Below are 19,254 nucleotides of genomic sequence, written 5' to 3'. Positions count from 1 at the left end.
CCACTTGGATGCACTGGCAGGGCGTTTTGCTTTGCATCCGAACTTTGAGGGGGCACTGTTGGAAAAGACCACATTTACTCTTTGGCATAGATGTGATTAAGCACCTCCTTTTCCCAGCCTGGCGAGGAAGTTGCAATGGAAAAAAAAAGAAAATACAGTTCTTAAGAATGAAAGAGCTTGTGCTTTCTAATTCTTTTTCCCCCCAAGATATGTTTTACTCTGAACCCAGCCTTCTGAGGCACTGCAGAGAGCAGCCTCACTATTCTCTCCCCACAGCTGACACTAATCTAATAGTTTATTTATAAACCCTGTTTGGTCCTTTCAGTTGACAGTTTAAATTTTATGCAGAAATGTGGCAGGTTAACCCAAGCTGACTTTCTGACAACACTGTTCATTATGAAGATGAATAGTCCCTTTCTAGGCAGACACTTGATTATAAAATGATTTACTTTCAGGCATGTCCGTGTTATTAGCAGAGCTCGTTAGTACAGAGATGCCGTGGAGGGTCAGTAAATGAAAGGCAACCTGGATTGACTGAACATCCTTGCCATGTATTTTAAACTGAAATCAGCAGTTTGTACATTAATTCCAGAATCAGCCCAACGCATCGGAAATGTGAGTCATACTTTTCCCAGTGAAGCCACTTCTTGTTTTAATCTCAGGATTAATCAGGCAAAGTTAATTTCAAAGTTGGGACATTCATTAACAAGTCAGTGTTAAAGTTTGATCCACAACGTACAAAGCTCAAGCTGCAGATCATATGGTGCTCTCTTCCACGCTGTCAGGGGCCAAAGGAAGAGTGTTTAAAAATACATTGGCCTTGGCCGGGGAGCGACCCCACAATTGTCAGACGAGTTCCGAAAGACATTTGACCAGAGGAGGGAGAGCTGCAGCGATCCTCAGGCTCCCTCCGAAGGCACAGAGGAACAAGAAAGAAATACTTGCATTAATATAGTGCTTTTCAGGAGTTAAGGGCTGTTTGTCTATTTTCAGAGGTCACTGCAGAAATGGGTGCACAGGAAACAATAATCAAGTTTTTTGTTGCAATGTGCTGGTTGAAGGGTAAATGGATTCGACTTTTATTGATCCAGCTATTTAGTGTTAATCATTTGTTTTATACATTTAGCCTAGAGAGGACAGGCAGTGCATCAGTGTAACAGTGGAGCTATAAAATGGTGCCCCCAACCCTCCATCAGTACAGTGGCCTAGAATCCATGCACCATCTGTTGAAAGTTACCATCTGGCCAGACCCTTCTGAAGGGGAACAAGAGAGGGAGCTTCTTCACTCAGAGGGTGGTGAGAGTGTGGAGAAGTGGAAAAGTTTGGGAAGGGTATGGAGGACGATGGTCCGGGTGCAGGTCAGTGAGACTATGCAGAGTGATAGTTTGGCACAGACTAGATGGGCCAAAGGGCCTGTTTCTGAGTTGTTCTATGACTGTGACTGGCAGATCTTCCCCTCCCTCGCTCGGGACCAGGATGTGACAGGGAGGAGAAAGCCCCACATTACACTTCACCAAGTGTTCTTTACTAAGGCTAGTTGGCTATTCAGCTCTCTAGACCTGCTACAGATCTTGGTACAACCTCTTCCTACCACCTTCTGACTTGGTCGCTTTAAACCGCTACCAATTTTCTGCAGATGGCCCATGGAGAGCATGCTGACTGGTTGCATTAGCGGCTGGTATGGAGGGGCTAATGCCTGAGACCAGGAACAGCAGCATTGAATTGTAATCTATCATGGGCACTCGCTTCCCCAGCATCAAGGACACCTAGGACAGACCCTCTACTCAGTTCTATCAGGAGGCGGCACAGAAGCCCAAGGACGCAGTCAAAATTTTAGAAAAAGCTTCTCTCCTTTCATGACTAGATTTCTGAACAGACCATGAATACAATCTCACTTTTGCGCTACTTTGTTATCTCTCTGATTATAACTTATAGTAATTTTATGTATTGCACTGTCAAAACAAATTTCACTACCAGGTCACTGAAAATAAACCTGACTCTGATCTCAAGGATGTCTTGATTGTCTTCAACGTTCCCACGTTAAGGAGATGACCTTTGAAATGAAGCGTGTTGCTGATACCGCTTCGAATAGCTTAGCAAGATTTACTCAGCTGCTCCGCATCGTACAAATAGCGTCAACTTTCGATCCCTTGGCAATCAGCTGGGGACGACGGCGCTGGAGCCTGTCCGAAGGCAGAGAGAGTTCAGAGCTGCCGCAAAGATAGTGGTCGTTCGGAACTGCCGCAAAGTTTGCTGAGGAAAGGGACTGACTTCTGCTGTGCGCCATAGAACGCAGAGCCTCACTGCACAGGGGACGTACAGAGTGAGCACTAACCAGCACCAGAAGGCGGTGGACAAACCCACCACCACCCAGGAAGCAAAAAGTTCAAGCAAGGAATGAGGGCAAATAATTAAAACTTCCAATGAAAAGCATTTAACTTGAGCTGAAGAATTCCGGGTAAATTCTTTACCTTGTAAACCAGTTCTGATTTTAAATCAGTAACATGGGATATATAACTAGAGCGTGGAGCTACAAGTTAGAATTAATATCCAGTACCCACGGTCAGCAAAACAGTATCGTTGAGAAAGATCTTTCATTGCATAAAATTTCAGAATGTTTCAGTGGCTTGAGGTAGTGCTCAAATCTTCTTTTAAACAATCCGTTAGAGGAAAAAAAACTTCTGAAATCTTTAAACCAATAGTTTGGGAATATAAAACTGTTTCATAATTGAAGCTACAGGATCCTACAGGCTCCTGTGCTTATTTGGAAGAAAGCTTTATTACATTAGCTTTCCAGTAGAGGACCTATGTGCTTGCTTCGTTGGCATTGTTTCATGAATCTCAATCTTTTACCCCCAACCCCCCAACACACATCCCTCCTTTTGTGATTACTACAAATCACAGGCCAAAAGCATGAAGTACCCTTGTTACAAGGATTAACATGATGTCAAAGTATGAAATTAATTAGATTGCTAATCCTTTTAGGCTTTTCTGACAAGACAGTTGCAATGGAAATCACAACGGTTCCTCCCAGTCAATTAAACACTGCTGAAGAAAAATTGGATTTAATCTTTGCATGGAAGATACTAATTGTTGTGTTACTGCAGACGCGGGGCAGCACAGCTGGGGAAAGCTACCTCCTTAAAGGAAATATACACATTCTTCAAAAGCAAACAGGATTTGACACCGACCTTAAAATCTTCTGCACAAACACATCCTTATACAGCAATTCTCCCAGATCTGCGGTGCTTAGAAAAACCCATCTGGACCAGCGCAGTTTGTAGTTTTGAATTGCTCTGAACTATTCTATTGGGACAACGAGGAGATTTCTATCTGTAAGCTCCAGACTTTGCCAATTTAAGCCTGCAGTGTGTTTTTGAAAGCCCCTGTACAGAGAGCTTGATAAATGGTCGGTGGTTAAGTTGACACTCTCCTGGCGGGAGTAAATATTGTGAAGGAGAAAGGAGCTTGATAAATATTCTATCGTCCTTTGCAGGGTCCACTCACGTCAGGGATCAACACCGTGTTATATCAGATGAAGCTGACTCCCTAATTCCAAATATATCCCAGTGGCTTGTCAGAGAAACAGAAAGGAAAATTGAAAAATGAGCCAGTATAGGAAAGCGAGGGAGAAACCCAGTTCCCTCCATACATGGGAGTGGAAAACGAGCTGGACCGCTGGTAACGGCATGGGGTTAGAAGCCTTGACACCCTCAGCTGCGGATAATAGAAACAGCCAGCGCTCAGTGGAAAATGACCAGTTGTCACCCAAGTGACAGGCAACAGCTGTTTGCACATCTGGAGTCTGGTTCAGGCAAACAGTCCAATTCTAGACGCACTTTCACGGACAAAAAAGAAACACTTCATCAGCACCTTTTGCCGTAGACTTTAACAAATCCGAATGCAAACTGCTCGAGTATAGAACGGGCACCACGGTGGGGGGGGGGGCTTTAAAAAATCAGAGCGGCGGTGAGTTCAACTTTAATTCAACGCAAATGCATCGCCTGTTAGTGCATTCCTTTGCAGCTCGGTTCCAGCGAGAACAGATTAATGTTTTCTTAAAGAGGCACAGTTAAAGGAAGTTTAATAACACAACTGGATAATGTGATTGTATGTCTCAGCACTGGCAAAAACTCATCTGAAACTTTTGCCATTAAATCCATGCCGGTGGCAGCAACAAGTAATTAAAGGGGACGCCCCTTTTGCACTCACCCCCGTGACACAGACAGTACCTTGATGTCTGTGAAGACTTAAATGACAACAAATCCACGGGAGACTGACATACCGCCGGACCACCGCTCTCCGTGAAGGGCAGTAACAACTGGCAGAACTCGCAAATACTCGTTTCCAACAAACTTCTCACCCCGGCGAGATCATGAGTAAAAAGTAACAATCGGAGAAACTCCGTCTTACCCTCGTCAAGACGGCAATAAACAGGCGGGGAAGAGAGGAACTCCAGTGAGAAAATCCCTTTTAGATCGGACACGGTCGCATTGGGTGCGAAGGGCTGCGAGCTCGGGAGCGGTGGAGTCGCTGTCAGCGGGCTGTGTCCAGGGACATGTCCCGGGAGTTGGGAAGCTCGGACTGGGCTCAGCTGGTGTTCAGGTCCTGGAGCTCCGGCTGAAACCCCAGCTCCCTCCCTAATGGTCCAGGGTTTGCCAAAAGACTGAAATTACATTAAAACTCCAGCCACAGCCCATTGGTTGGAACACCAGTTTGTGTGTGTGTGTGTGTGTGTGTGTGGGGGGGGGGGGGGGGAGGGTGGTGCTGAGATGCCCAGCGAGAAGTAAAACCCGGAGCGGATCCTGCAGCTAGGAATGGGCTGCAACCTACACCACCCCCCCACCCCCAGCCATCCCGGGTCGCTGTTCAGCTCTGCCCCGCGGTAACGACCAGTTGCAATATCACCAGAGTCGTTCATGATCAGCAGCACTTATTCATCCACGAACCATCTCTGCTGTCAGCCCGCCATAAGTGATATCAAACTCACCCCTCAGTGACAGGAACCTGTCAACGACTGTTGGATAAATATTTTCCCAACCATCCATTAGTTCCAGATCTCTGAGCGTTTTTTTAAAACCTAAAAGATGTGGGTTGTGTTCGCAGGGACTGTGTTTAATTGCCCACCTCCAGCTATCCCTGAGGAGGGGGTGCTGAGAATTAGGTTCAGATAAGTTTATTGCCATATACATCAGGGAGCAATGACATTGCTTGTTGGTGTGAGGCTCACAGTGTAGCATGGTCCTAATGAATATAGTGATCAGCCGGATGGAAGAGAGCAGAGCCAACTGAGGCAGTGCGGAAAGGAACGCAGATTGATGGAGCTGTAGATAGTGTAGAAGTTTGCTGTAGGTTACAACGGGACACTGACATGATGGGCTGGGAAGTGGCAGATGGGAGTTCAATCTCGAAAAGTGTGAAGTGCTTCACTTTGGAAGATCAGACTTGAGGGCAGAGTTTAGGGTTAATGGCAGGATTCTTAGGTGTGGAGGAACAGAGGGATCTTGGGATCCACGTCCATCAATCCCTCACAATTGCTGTGCAAGTTGATAGAGTGGTCAAAAAGGCATACAGTACTTCATGTTGGATTACATTCGGTGAGCTCGAGAAGCGCCAGGTGACAAAACAGCTCCCTAAAACACTGGTTAGGCCACATCTGGAGTAACCAGTTTGGTTCTGGTCACTTCCAGACAGGAAGGATGTGGAAGCTCGAGAGGCAGTGCGGAGGAGGTTTACCAGGAAGTGGCCTGGATTATGAAATGAGTTTTGTGCGCAAAATTTGGATGAGCTGGAGCATTTCTCTTTGGAGCGAAGGGGAATGTGAGGCAATACGATAAGAGGCATAAGTGCTTTTTACTAGGGTGGCATTGGCTAATAGGAAAAAATATCCTTTTAAGATGTGTGAAGGGAGGTTAAGAGGGAATACTAGAGGCAGGTTTTACACACAGAATGAGGTAAGTGTTTGGAATGCACTGCTGGCACAGGTGGTTGAGACAGATTCCTTCGAGACATTTAAAGAGGCTCTTAGCTATGCAGATGGAGGAAGGCTACGTGGGAGGGAAGGGTTCGGTTCATTTTGGAGTAGATTAAAATTGTGGGTCGAAGGGCCTGTACGGTTCTGTGTTCCATGTGAGCCACAACAGCAGCAGGTTTGAAATTACGGGTTGGGGATCGTGGCAGGACCACCTTGCAGGTGTGAGTGTAAGGCTCTCGTAGGCTTTGGTGAATGAGGATGCTATGTCTTTGAGCTCGGGTGCCAAGCACACACACAGGTTTGAACACAAAGGTTGCAGCATGCTCTCTGTTTCAATGGGTCCAAATCCATTCGTGTTCAAGTCAGAATCAGGTTTATTATCACTGACACGTCGTGAAATTTGATATTTTGCGGCAGCAGTACAGTTTGGAATCTGAAAACATACTAAAAGTTCACAAAGCAAGTAAATGCTGGGAAAGACAAATGATGCCGTTCATGGATTCATGGACTGTTAGTAATTCAAGTTCAAGTTTATTGCCATTTTGACCGTGTACAGGTATACTGCCAAATGAAACAATATTCCTTTGGATATGCCTATCCATGGCCTCTTCCACTGTCACAATGAGGCCACACTTGAGTTGGAGGAACATCACCTTATATTCCATTTGGGTAGCCTCCAACCTGATGGTATGAGCATCGATTTCTCAAACTTCTGGTAATGCCCCTAACCTCCCCCTCTCATTTTCCATCCCCTTTTCCCCCTCTTGCCTTATCTCCTTGCTCACCCATCACCTCCTTCTGGTGCTTCCCTTTTCTTTCTTCCATGGCTTTCTGTCTTTTTCACCAATTTCTCTCCCAGATCTTACCTTCATCCCTCTCCCTTCAGGGTTCACCTATCACCTAGTGTTTCTCTCTCCCCTCCCTCCACCTTTCAAATCTACTCCTCAGCTTTTTCTCCCTGGTCCTGCTGAAGGGTTTCGGCCCGAAATGTCTACTGTTTACTCTTTTCCATAGATGCTGCCTGGCCTGCTGAGTTCCTCCAGCATTTTATGTGTGTTACTCCTCATGAAGTGGAGCTGCTTTGTGATTGCATCAGTATGTTGGGCCCAGAATAGATCCTCTGAGATGATGACGATGTAGTACTGTTTGAAATGAGTTATCAGTCCATGCTGACTGACTGACTGACATAGAGGCAGAGTAACTATTTGCCTACTTCTGTGATTTTGGTGTCTAAACAGCACTGAGCTGTGTAACCAAGAGAGAGGTGTTAGTTACTTGTCTAATACCACGCGTGGCCTTCTCCAGTTAAGGCTGGTCTTCAGTTGCCTAAGGGCTGCCCTGAACTGCTTGTGTCATTGTGGCTTGGCCGTTCTAGTGGTAGTGAATCTAACCTGGATAATTCCAGGGATTAGCCGGGAATGGAAGGAGTGTTGTCCAAGCTCAGGGTGCTGTACTGGAGATTTTTACCGAGGAACTATGAAGCTGCAGCAGAGGGGAGCTTGGAGACATTCTGGATGCAAGTGGAGCAGAGCATCATGGAAGGGACCGGCAGGAGAAAGGGTCTCTGACTTCAAAACAATGGTCAGTCTGTGAATAAGTCTTCAAATACAATCTCCAAATATTGAAACTACTAAACCCAGCCCACATTCAATTCGCTGCAACCCTTTTGCCTCTCAGCAGCAGCCTCTGTCAGGCAGGGTTCAAACAGACGTGGTTGTGCTCGTGTGGAACATAACGCTGCAACGAGTCCAGCAGCCATCTCTCTGAGAGCTAACTTCCACGTTACACAGGGGACTTACTCCTCTCTTGAGGAGCACCGGTGTACAACCTGAGCTGGTGGCGACACAACAGCCAGGATCGCTCAGTGAGCGGCCATTTTAATTCTACTTCCCATTCCCATGCCTGTCCATGACCTCCTCCACTGCCACAGTGAGGCTAGAGGCAGCCTGGAGGAGCAACACCTCATATTCCATCTGGGTAGCCTCCAACCTGACAGAACAGACATCAATTTCTCTAACTTTGGTAGTGACTCTTCTTGATTCCCTCCTTCTCTGTTTTCCCTTATCCCTGTGGCCCCACCACACCTTCTCTTTCCCCTCTCCCACCAGTCATGTGGAGACTGATAGGTTCTTGATTAGTAAGGGCAACAAATGTTATGGGGGGAAGGCTGGAGAATGGGTTTGAGAGGAAAATAAATAAGCCATGATTGAATGGTGGAGCCCAACTCAATGAGCTGTATGGCTGAATCCTGCTCCCATGTCTTATGGTCTCATGACCTGCTTATCACCTTCACGTACCTTCCTCTGGTTTCCTACCTCTTGCCCTTTATTCCATGGTCTACTGTCCTCTCTTATCTGATTCCAACATCTTAAGCCATTTGCCTCTCCCATCTATCATCTGGTGAGGGGTCTTAACCCAAAACGTTGACTATTAACTTTCCTTCATAGATGCTGCCTGAACCGCTGATTTCCTCAGTGTTTTGTGTGTGTTGAGGCGGTGGGAGCTTGCTGGAGGAGATATCCATGTCAGCATTTTTCACCTCCTGTCAATAAGATGGCTCAAAATTCAGAATTATCATCATCTGCATAAGTGCAATGGAAAGCTTACTCGCAGCAGCATTACAGGCATGTAGCATCAGATAAGCAGCATTCACACGAGAAACACAAACATAAACTATACGCAATTTTTACAAGTCAACACAATTAGAGCAAAAGCAAGTCCATTTAGTGCAAAGTGGACAATGGTTATAGTGTTGCTTTTTCTGTGGCTGAAGCTGATGGCAAATCTCAATGAAGATTTTCTTATTCCTAGGACATAGACAGTACACACAGTAAAGGCCCTTCAGCCCACAATGTTGGCCCACCTCAGAATCAGGTTTATTTTCACAAACATTTGTTGAGAAATTTGTCGCTTTGCTGTTTAGGTTATCACAAATAAAACAAAGTGAGGCGTTTAATGAAACCCGTAACACATCTTATTGAACCCAAAACCTACACACAAAAACGTGTGTCATAACGTCATCATGTCAGACCAGCCTTTGAAAGTGAAACCCTATAAGATTTTCTTAATCATGGAACATAGACAGTACACACAGTAAATGTCAGTGGTTGTGAATTATGTATATTTCTCCCAATTAAGTTACCCTACCACAGCAGCAGTGCAGTGCAATACATAAAAATGCTATAAATTACAATAAAGTACATATAAATTATATAAGTAATGCTAAGAGAGAGCAAAAATAGTGAGGTTCATTGTCATCAGAAATCTGATGGTGGAGGGGGAAGAAGCTGTCCCTAAAACGTTGACTATGTGCGCTCAGACTCCTCTCTGATGGTAGCAATGAGAAGGGGGCATGTAGTGGGTGATGGGGTCCATGATTGATAGCGCACTTTTGATTCATCATAGTTATAAACCTCAAAGCTAATTAATAAGCTCCAAGAACTAGGCCTCAATGCTTCCTTTTGCAACTGAGTTCTCGAATTCCTCACTTGCTTGGCCCCCTGCTCTCTTTGCTTTACACTTATGACTGTGAGGCTAAGTACAGCTCCAATGTCATATTTACATTTGCTGACAGCACCACTGACGTTGGCCAGATCTAAGGTGGTGACAAATCAGCATATGGGTTGAAACTCTGGCCACAACAACAACTTCTCACTCAATGTCAGCAAAACCAAACGAGCTGATTGACTACAGGAGGCGGAAACCAGAGGCCCATGAGCCAGTCCTCATCAGGGGATAATGTCAGCACCTTTACATTCCTTGGTGTTACTATTTCAGAGGATCAGTCATATAACTGCCATTACAAAGGCAGCACCTTTACCTTTTCAGAAGACTGTCATATAAAACATTGGCAATCTTCTATAGATGTGTGGTGGAGAATATACTGCATCATGGCCTGGTATGGAAATGCCAAAGCCCCCGAATGGAAAAGCCTACAAGATGTACTGGACACAGTCCAGTCCATCACAGGTTAAGAGCCTCCCCACCACTGAGCACATCTACAAGGAGGGCAGTTGTAGGAAAGCAGCATCCACCATCAAGGACCTCCACCAACTAGGCCATGCTCTCTTTTCATTGTAGCCATCAGGAAGGGGCACAAGAGCCTCAGGACCCTCACACCACCAGGTTCAGCACAATTATTACCCGTCAACCATCAGGCTCTTGAACCAGAGAGGATAACTTCACTCAACTTTATTTTCCCCATTACTGAACTGATTCCACAACTTATGGACTCACTTTCAAGGATTCTACAACTCATTTCTTTATTGCTTATTTATTTATTATTATTATTTTGCTTTTTTTCTCATTTTTTTGCATTTGTACAGTTTACTGTCTTTTGCACATTGGTTGTTTGTTTGTCTTTGGTTTTTTTAATTTATTCTATTGTGTGTCTTTGTATTTACTGAGTATGCCCACAATAAAAATCTTGGGGTTGTTTATAGTGACATATATGTACTGTGACTATAAAGTTACTTTGAATTTTGGAACCTGCCTCATGCAAAATCTAATCCCGCCTTTCTACACAGTCCATAACCTTCCAATTTTTCATACACACATGATCCTATCGAAGAATCATTTAAATGTCCCTGTTATGTCAGCTTGTACCACCACCCCTGGCAGTGGGTTACAGGCTCTTACCGCTTATTGTGTTAAACGTCCACCCTTGATATCCTCTCTAAACTTTCCTCTACTCAGATGACCCTCTGGTAGTGACCATGGTCACCCTGGGAAAAAGGAGTTTGTGGTCCACTCTGTCTGTCTCTCAGAATCATATGCACCTCTATCAAGTCACCTCTCATCCTCCTTTGCTCCAAAGAGAAAAGCCGTAGTTCACTTAGCTTTTCCTCATAAGACTTGCTCTCTAATCCAGGCAACATCCTGGTAAATCTCCTCTTTAAAGCCTCCACATCCTTCCTAAAACCAGGGGATCAGAAAAAAACATAACACTCTTAGTGTACCTCCAAGACCACAACCTTGTCATGTTTTGGAAGCTTGTGTGCCTCAATGACCTTGAGAGCAATGTTGGCTGGAGTTAGGGCTTTATGCTTTGGCTCTTGGTAAGGTCATCCATGTCAAACAGGTCAAAAAATAGAGGCTTGACTAAGAATTGTTCACCAGTCCTCCAGGTTCAGGGCTAACAACCCTGACTGGTAAAACAAAATTGTTATGGAAACTGCATCGAAGAATCCTTCTACATCTGAAGGCGATAATATTCCTGAGTTTCTGCCCGGGACTTGCATGACTGACAGTAATGAAAACCGACAGGATGAAGGAAGCCCTGATCTCCGCCAGAGATGGAGGACCTTCATTGCTGTCCTAAACACTGGTGGTCTAACAGGCAATCCAATTAAAAAAAATCTAAGTGCAGTTGGAAAGCTGGAAGGAAAAAGAAGCCGAGGCAGACAGAGAGTGAGAATGATAGATGGATTAACATCATGGTTAGAAACAGGGGAGGTGACAACTACAATTCGGGGGGTCAGGGACCGTGATGGATGGAGAGACATGATTGCCTACACCTGAACTAACCAAGTGTAGTCTAACTAAAGATTTATAGAGTTGCAACAATACCTTATGATGCTTAACTCAATCTCCAACTAATGAAGGCCAACACAATAACCTTTTATTTTTCATGAACTTCTGAGAGGTCACCTCTCATTCTCCAGCACTCCTGCCTGGCCAACCTTTCCCTATAGCTCAGGCCCTCTTCTCTAGGCAGCATCCTGGTAAATCACTTCTGCACCCTCTCCACCTTCACAATGTCTTTCCTAAAAACCAGGTGACCAAATCCTGCAATTGCGGTCCCTGTGATTTGCACCGAGATTCAGTATGTACCTCAGCACCTACGGCAGCAGCCTTCCCTTGTGGACATCTTGCTGCACTGGGGGACCACCTTGTTTGAGGGTATCCTGGCCCCGAGCGCCCCTCATCACCGTGGCTGTCAAGTGCGGAAACAGTACAGCTGTTTCGGTAAGGGTAGAAGGTCTGGTCAGTGCAAGGAAACAGGAGATGTTAGACTGGCAACCTCACAGCCCACGTCTGGCCAACAGCAAAGGTGGCTTTCATTGGACAGAGCTAACGACTGCTCTACTCTCTCTACACTCAGGTCTGTGTGGCATGGCACAGCTCAGGCACCATCTATAAACTGGGGACACCATCACAGTTGCTGGCAGAGTCACCATGAGGAGGTGTACAGGAGTGAGATAGATCGGCTGCTCAAGTGGTGTCACAGCTACAAGCTTGCACTCAGTGTCTGCTGGATTGTCAACATCAGGAAGGGGGAAGCTGAGGGGACACACACCAGTCCTCATTGAGGGCTCAGAGGTGGAAAGGGCGAGCAGCTTCAAGTTCTTGAGTGTCAATGTTTGCAGAGGCCCGACATATAAAGATGGCATGCCAGCGGCTGTACTTCATTCGGAGTTTGAGGAGATTTGGTACGTCACCAAAGACTCTTGCAAATTTCTACAGATGTACCATGGGAGAGCGTTCTAACTGGTTGCATCAAAGTTTGGTATGGAGGCTCCCAAACAGGGTCGTAGACTCAGCCAGCCTCACCTGGGACATGCCCTCTCTCATTACTACCATCAGGGAGGAGGTACAGGAGCCTGAAGACCCACACTCAACATCTTAGAAACAGCTTCTTGCCCTCCACCATCAGATATTTCTGAACAGATACTGAATCTGTGAATGCTCACTCAGTATTCTTCTTCTGCGCTGTCTATTTACTTTATTTTTACTGTAACTTATGGTAATTTTAATGTGTTGCGGGGTACTGCTGTCACAAAAAAAAAACTAATTTCACGACACATGTCAGTGATAATAAACCTGATTGTGATTCACACCACACTGTGGAAGTTCCAATTATCCAGCTCCAATCCAAAGCACTGAAGGTCATATCCCCATGGCTAATCACTGCGTAGTCAGTCATCAGTCATAAGAGTAGCAGAAGGTGGTAACATGGCTCCTTAAGGTTGTTATAACTGGGGTTGTTAGCGGAGATAAGCTCCCACTACCTATTAAATGCTCCCAATGACAAGCACCGCAAATAGCTCCTGACAACTCCAGCCCTTCATGTGTGGCTTGGCTACTAAATCTGGTGGAACCATTTCTACTGACAGGAGAAAGGGCAAAGGTGGTTTCTCTGGCACCTTGAATCCAGTTGCTTTGGGCAGACTGGGCTTGTTCGCTGTGGTTGGCAGCTCGTCGGCCCGAAACTTGGTGGTCAACCAGCACACGGAGATGTCCGTGGGGGAATGCTGACGACTGGCACATTCTCGGCTGCAGGAGTACGTGCTGAGGGACGCACTCAAACTTGGTGCAGCCACTGCAAGGGCCCGGTGGGGAAGGACCACAGTCTAGGGCTCTTCTCCCATGGGAGTTGAGGGGTAAGGGGTGGGGTGTATACCCCTGAACAAGTTTATGTAAATATGATGTAACAGAGTGCAAACTGGATGGCAAAAGTGTGTGGGAATGTAAAGACTGTAATGGAACCATTTGTAAAGGATTGAGAGTCATTGAATGGTTTATTGTACATAATTTTATTTTTGAATAAAGTATATTATGTTTAATAAAAAAAATCTAGGAGAAGGCTCTGATCTCAAACCTCCACACTGCACTGCGACTGCACCCACTCATTGAGAAGGTAAACCTCAAGGAACAATCCAGAGGTGGGTCCCTAGGCAGTCAAGCTGCGATGTTGCTGGTACCAACCTGTATCGGTCTCTGCCGTCCCTTTAGGTTCATCAGCTGTGTGGAGAAGGGAGCCTGCTGCGTGGGCTACAGCTTGCTCTCCATGTCGTACTGCCGTGGCTTGCGGACCACGTAGGCAGCTGGGACACAACGTCCATGGTCAACCCCAACCAAAGGAGGGCCTCAGAGGTGATGGTAGCGAAGCGGGTTCTCAGTTTCAGAGGCTTGGGGTCTGTGCAGAGCTCAGTGCTCTCTGTACCCCGTCTGCCTCGAGTCCCCTTCCTCAGAGGTGTGCTGGGAGGTAAGTTGCCCCTTAACATCAGTCAACAGCAGAAAGCGGAATCAAAGGAGAGCCAATGGGCGGGTGTGGGAGGGGATATGTTGGAGGGCTAGGGGATGATAGAGTTGGATCAGTAGCAGGTTTTGTAAATTAATGAAATGGATGCCACTGCCCGTGGGTTGTTTCAGGGTGAAAGCAGGAAATACCTGCAGGATGTAGCAACAACTTTGTGTTGATGCTGGTTCATTATTGACTCATGTACCACATGAAAAGATTGGCCTGTATATTATTTATACAGAATGAGTCAAATCAGACCACGGCATTGAGCTAGAATTAAGTAAAACAAAAACAAAGCAGAATCATGTGTGAAAGAGACTGAGAAAGTGCAGTGCAGGTAAACGGTGAAGGTCATAATGAGGTAGATTGTGGGGTGAAGAGTCGATCTCATCGTGCAGGAGTCTGATAATGGGACAGAAGCTGCCCTTGAGGCTGGAGGTACACAATAGAGGAGGAATAGGAAATGGAGGAAACCAAGCAGCTACTTACCTCTCAGTGGTGATGGGCAAACACAAAGGCAAGATTCCTCTCTTTCCCTTTCGCTGCTGTGCTGGTTTTGTTGCCTGGCTAACCTGTCAGGAGGTCCACAGCTTGTGGTTGCTTCACTCAGGCCCCCACTTCCCAAATCTTCCAAAGGCAGCTTTGTCTCATGGAAACCTATCTCCTGTCCTCCTTCCTTACAGTTCCCTCTGCCACGGAATCAAGCCTCCTCACTACCAAGGACGGTTTCAAAAGGAGGTACCTCAAGAAAGCAGCATCCATCATTCAGGGCCTCACCACCCAGGACATGGACTTTTCTCATTATTATAATCAGAGAGGAGGCACAGGAGCCGGGAGACACACTCTCAATGTTTTAAGAACAGCTTCTTTCCCTCCGCCACCTGATTTCTGACCGGCCCATGAACACTCGTTCAAAGTAAGTGAATTTATTATCAAAGTACGTACACCATATACAATCTTGAAATCGATTTTCTTGCAAACAAGAAATACAATAGAATCCTTTAAAAAACACGCACAACAAAGACAGACAGATGTCCAATGTGCAAAGCGGAACAAATTTTGCAAATAAGCAAAAGTAAACAAGTACTACATTGAACGTGATCTGCAGAGTCCCTGAAAGTCACCTCACTATTCTTCAAGTTATGAAATAAACCTGATTCTGATTCTGATCATAGGGACATAGAAAACAGGGGTGCATATTCCAAGCGATTACCAGGGAATCTGGTCCAAGTCCTGTTGGCTCAGCAGACTGTTTTAAGATTAGATGCACATTAAAGAAGACAAACTGCCAGTAATTGGACTGATTGTAAAGATGGCTTAATACTTGATTTACCTCAGGATATGAACAGGTATGAATGGAATCCTACTTATCATTGTCCAGGAAATAAGTGTATCCACAGAAACGCTGTTTGAAATTTAATCCACTCAACAAAATTCAAATTTTGAAGCAACCTCCCCAGATATGATTTCACTCTCTGTGGCGATGAGCCACGCTTTTCTAAACGGTGAAAAGAAACCCGAGGTGAAAGCAGAAGAAGTTTCAAATACTTAGCGGCCCTGTCAGCAAAGAGAAAACATGTAGGTTAATGTTTCAGCTCCAGACCCCTTCTTAAGTGTCTGCAGCGGAAACACTAACACACCAGCCTAATTGTGCAGTTTTATAGAAGTGAACTATGCCTTTGGCAGAAGCGTGACATGAGGTGCAGGGAGATCCTGGGAAAGAATAGTGGGTGGACCAGGAAACCGGTTGCTGAGTAACACTTCTCTCCTTGTGCTCCCCGTACTGAGTGTCGGCTGGACCCAGCTCTTCAGGAACGCTACCCCGTGCACAGTCGCATGGACACACGAGGAATGATGGAGGGCTGCATTTCAAAATGTTTACCAAAAGGCACTTGCAGTTTGTTTAAGCTCCTTAAAAGTGTGCACACATTTCATTGAAAATGTAACTGCACGGGAGATTTACTGGCAATCTGCCTGTGTCCAGCAGACCTAAGTCCTGCCGTTCATAAGGTCTGGTGGATGTGTGGCAGGGAATTGCCGTATTAGATCGTGAGAAATAAAACGTACACGTTTCAATTGACTGCTGGGCAATATGATGCATCTCTCTGCTGTCCCATCATATAATCTGCGATGAGGCGTACTGAAGTTATTCAGTGTGTGTCACTTTCTCTGGAGCTCACCACTTCTGGTCTCTCATCCAATAGAGTGCTATCCTCATGGGGAAAGGACAAGCGGCGTCAGCCAGTCTAACTGCGGACACTGGAGACGTGAAACACCGCAGATGCTGGAATCCGGAGCAAAAACAAAATGAACTGCTGGAACTCAGCGAGTTGAACAGCATCTGTAGAGGGAAAGGCACAGCTGATATATTCGATCATTATTCTGGACAATGTCGGTTAACTGTGCCCCCATTAATTACCATAGCTGGCTCCCCATTCACTTGAAGTACTGGGAAGGGAAACTGGGTCATTTGCATAACGACTATCTGTTGTAAACGTGGGCATGGTCTGTTGTGTCCCATCACTCAGACAGCTAGTTACAGCCAGCTAGTTACCCACTGAGAATCTAGTATAGAAGATTGGACATAGAGCAGGGTAGCAGAGAACAGCCCATGATGCCCAGCTGACTTTTTAACCTAATCCATGATCAATCTAACCCTTCTCCCCTACACATCCCATAGCCCTGCATTTTCCTTTCATTCCACGTGCCAATCTCAGTCTCTTAAATGTCCCTGTTTTATCAGATGTGCAAATAAAACCTACCTCTGACATCTCCCCTATACTTTCCCCCTCCCACCTTAAAAGGACGTGCTCTGGTTTCAGCCATTACCACCCTGGGAAAAAGGTGCTGGCAGTCCACTCTGCGCTTCATATCATCTCTATCATCACCCCTCGTCCTCCTTCACTCCGAAGTGACAAGCCTTAGCTTGTTCAACCTTCCTTCATATTCAGAATCTTCCACTAAAATACTGGACGATGGTCAATTAATTTTAACAAGTATATTTTATTTCTAAAAGTGCTAACATTGTGGAAAACCAGAATAACGTATATAAAATGCCGGAGGAACTCAGCAGCTCAGACAGCATCGATGGGGAGGAATACAGAGCTGACATTTCAGGCCGAGACCCTTCGTCAGGACACATCGGGGAGAACATTTTATAGCGTGGCCATGTCTACAGAAGTAAGCAGCTAGCTTCTGGGTAGCAATGTGTCACATGCTACAACTTCAAAAGAGTGCTTGTCCAATCTTACAGGCTGACTGATTTCACTTGATGCCCATCAGGGTTGCTCAGTCCCCAGAGACTCTTTGTCCCTTACTCAGGCGACGGGGATTGATCTCGAGTTGATGTGGAGGAGGTAGGTGTTGCTCCGGGAGGTATTTCCATCTGAGTACTTGAGGAGACTGAAAAGGAGAGGGGACAGCACCATCAGATCCCTGGCAGAGGTGGGGAGGCAGCAAGGTTTTAAAGACCGTGAGTGAAGGGCAGACAGCGTCAAATATACCAGCAGATGTCAGAAACAGACTCTCAGAATCTTGAACACCCAGCTGGTGCACTTTCTCTTTGACTCTATTATGATTATCATTCTATTAAGGATTTATTGAGTATGCCCGCAAGAAAATTAATCTCAGGGTTGTATATGGTAACATATATGTGCCTTGATAATAAATTTACTCTGAACTTTGAACTTTGAAATATTAAAGACTTTTATGAAGCAACACATTGTTCACATATAGAATGTTTCTGTCTATTTTTAGAGAAAAATGAAACTGATTTTTGAAATGAAATTTGCCAAGGAGGTAGAGGAGAAGCAAACAGGATATGCTTATGACATACAACTATCGACAGCTGATCCTAATTAGAGGAGACTGCGCCTCCGCCTGACACACTAATCACCATCTCATGCTTCCTGTCACATTTACATCAGTCCCTTCTACTTTGTCTTCTCTTATTAGTTGTGCCGCTCTCTGCCCATCCTCCAATGGTAACACTCCTCTCTGCAGTTCACTAGTCCTCACAAATAATAGTAGCTGCTCAAATTATCCAGAGGAGCTTCTTTCCCTTTGCATTATCTCTCTTACTTTCTCCTTCGTTGGGCATCCCTTATCAGTTATCATCATTACTGAAATTCTTCAGGCTGTCAGGAAGGACCCCAAGTAATTTGAGGTTCAGAGTAAATTTATTATTAAAGTACATACTGCATATGTCACCATATATACCCTGAGAGTCAGATTTTTGCAGACATGCTCAGTAAATCCAAGAAACCCAATAGAATCGATGAAAGACCACACCTAACAGGATGGATAAACAACTAATGTGCAAAAGACAACAATGTGCAATTATAAAAAAAAGAAAAGAAATAATGATAATAAATCAGCAATAAATATCGAGAACATGAGATGAAGAATCCTTAAAAGTGAGTCCATAGGTTGTGGGAACATTTCAATGATGGGGCAAGGGAAGTTGAGTGGATATCCTCTCTGGTTTAAGAGCCTGATGGTTGAAGGGTAATAACTGTTCCTGAACCTGAGGTATGGGTCCTAAGGCTCCTGTGCCTTCTTCCTGATGGCATCAACAAGAAGAGAGCATGGGTGGTGGGGGTCGTTGATGATGGAAGATGGAACTGCAATAGCATTTCACGTAGATGTGCTCAATGGTTGGGAGGGCTTTACCTGTGATCAACTGGCCATATCCACTGCCTTTTGTAGGATTTTCCGTTAAGGACATTGGTGTTTCCACTCCAGGCTGTGATGCAGACAGTCAATATACTCTCCACCACATATCTATAGAAGTTTGTCAAAGTTTTAGAGGTAATGCCGATTTTTTTGGTATGAGGCATCGAAGCAGAGGCACTGCCACGCTTTCTTCATAATTACACTTATGTGATGGGCCCATGACAGATTCTCTGAAATGATAACATCGAGGAATTTAAAGTTGCTGACCCTCTCCACCTCTGATCCCCCAATGAGGACCGGCTCATGGACCTCTGGTTTACTCCTCCTGAAGCCAAAAATCAGTTCCTCGGTCTTGCTGACATTGAGTGAGAGGTTGTTGTGACACACTTAGCCTGATTTTCAGTCTCTCTCTCATATACTGATTCATCATCACCTTTGACTTGGCCAATGACAGTGGTGTCGTTAGCAAACTTAAGTTTGGCATTGGAGGTGTGCTTAGCCTCTCAATCGAGCAGGGGGCTAAGCACACAGCCTTGTGGTGCACCTGTGCTGATGGAGATCATGGGACGTTGTTGCCAATTAG

The 19,254-nt window shown here is 45.4% G+C and overlaps 1 protein-coding gene across 2 annotated transcripts in view; it reads right to left on the bottom strand.

The window, feature by feature from the left end:
• Nucleotides 1-4,670, bottom strand: part of prickle1b (prickle homolog 1b) — a 177,740-nt gene extending 173,070 nt beyond the window's left edge. Inside the window, exon 1 of one of the 2 annotated variants that reach the window (XM_059977687.1) lies at nt 4,414-4,670. The gene's annotated coding sequence lies outside the window, so the exon portion shown is untranslated. The remainder of the gene's footprint in view (nt 1-4,413) is intronic. The other variant, XM_059977692.1, reaches the window with a different exon arrangement.
• Between the last annotated feature and the right edge of the window lie 14,584 nt (nt 4,671-19,254).

Source organism: Hypanus sabinus, chromosome 8 (genome assembly GCF_030144855.1).
Source record: "Hypanus sabinus isolate sHypSab1 chromosome 8, sHypSab1.hap1, whole genome shotgun sequence".
NCBI classification, from domain to species: domain Eukaryota; kingdom Metazoa; phylum Chordata; class Chondrichthyes; order Myliobatiformes; family Dasyatidae; genus Hypanus; species Hypanus sabinus.
The sequence above is the reverse complement of the archived record's forward strand: the minus strand, read 5'-3'. Positions and strand labels throughout refer to the sequence as shown.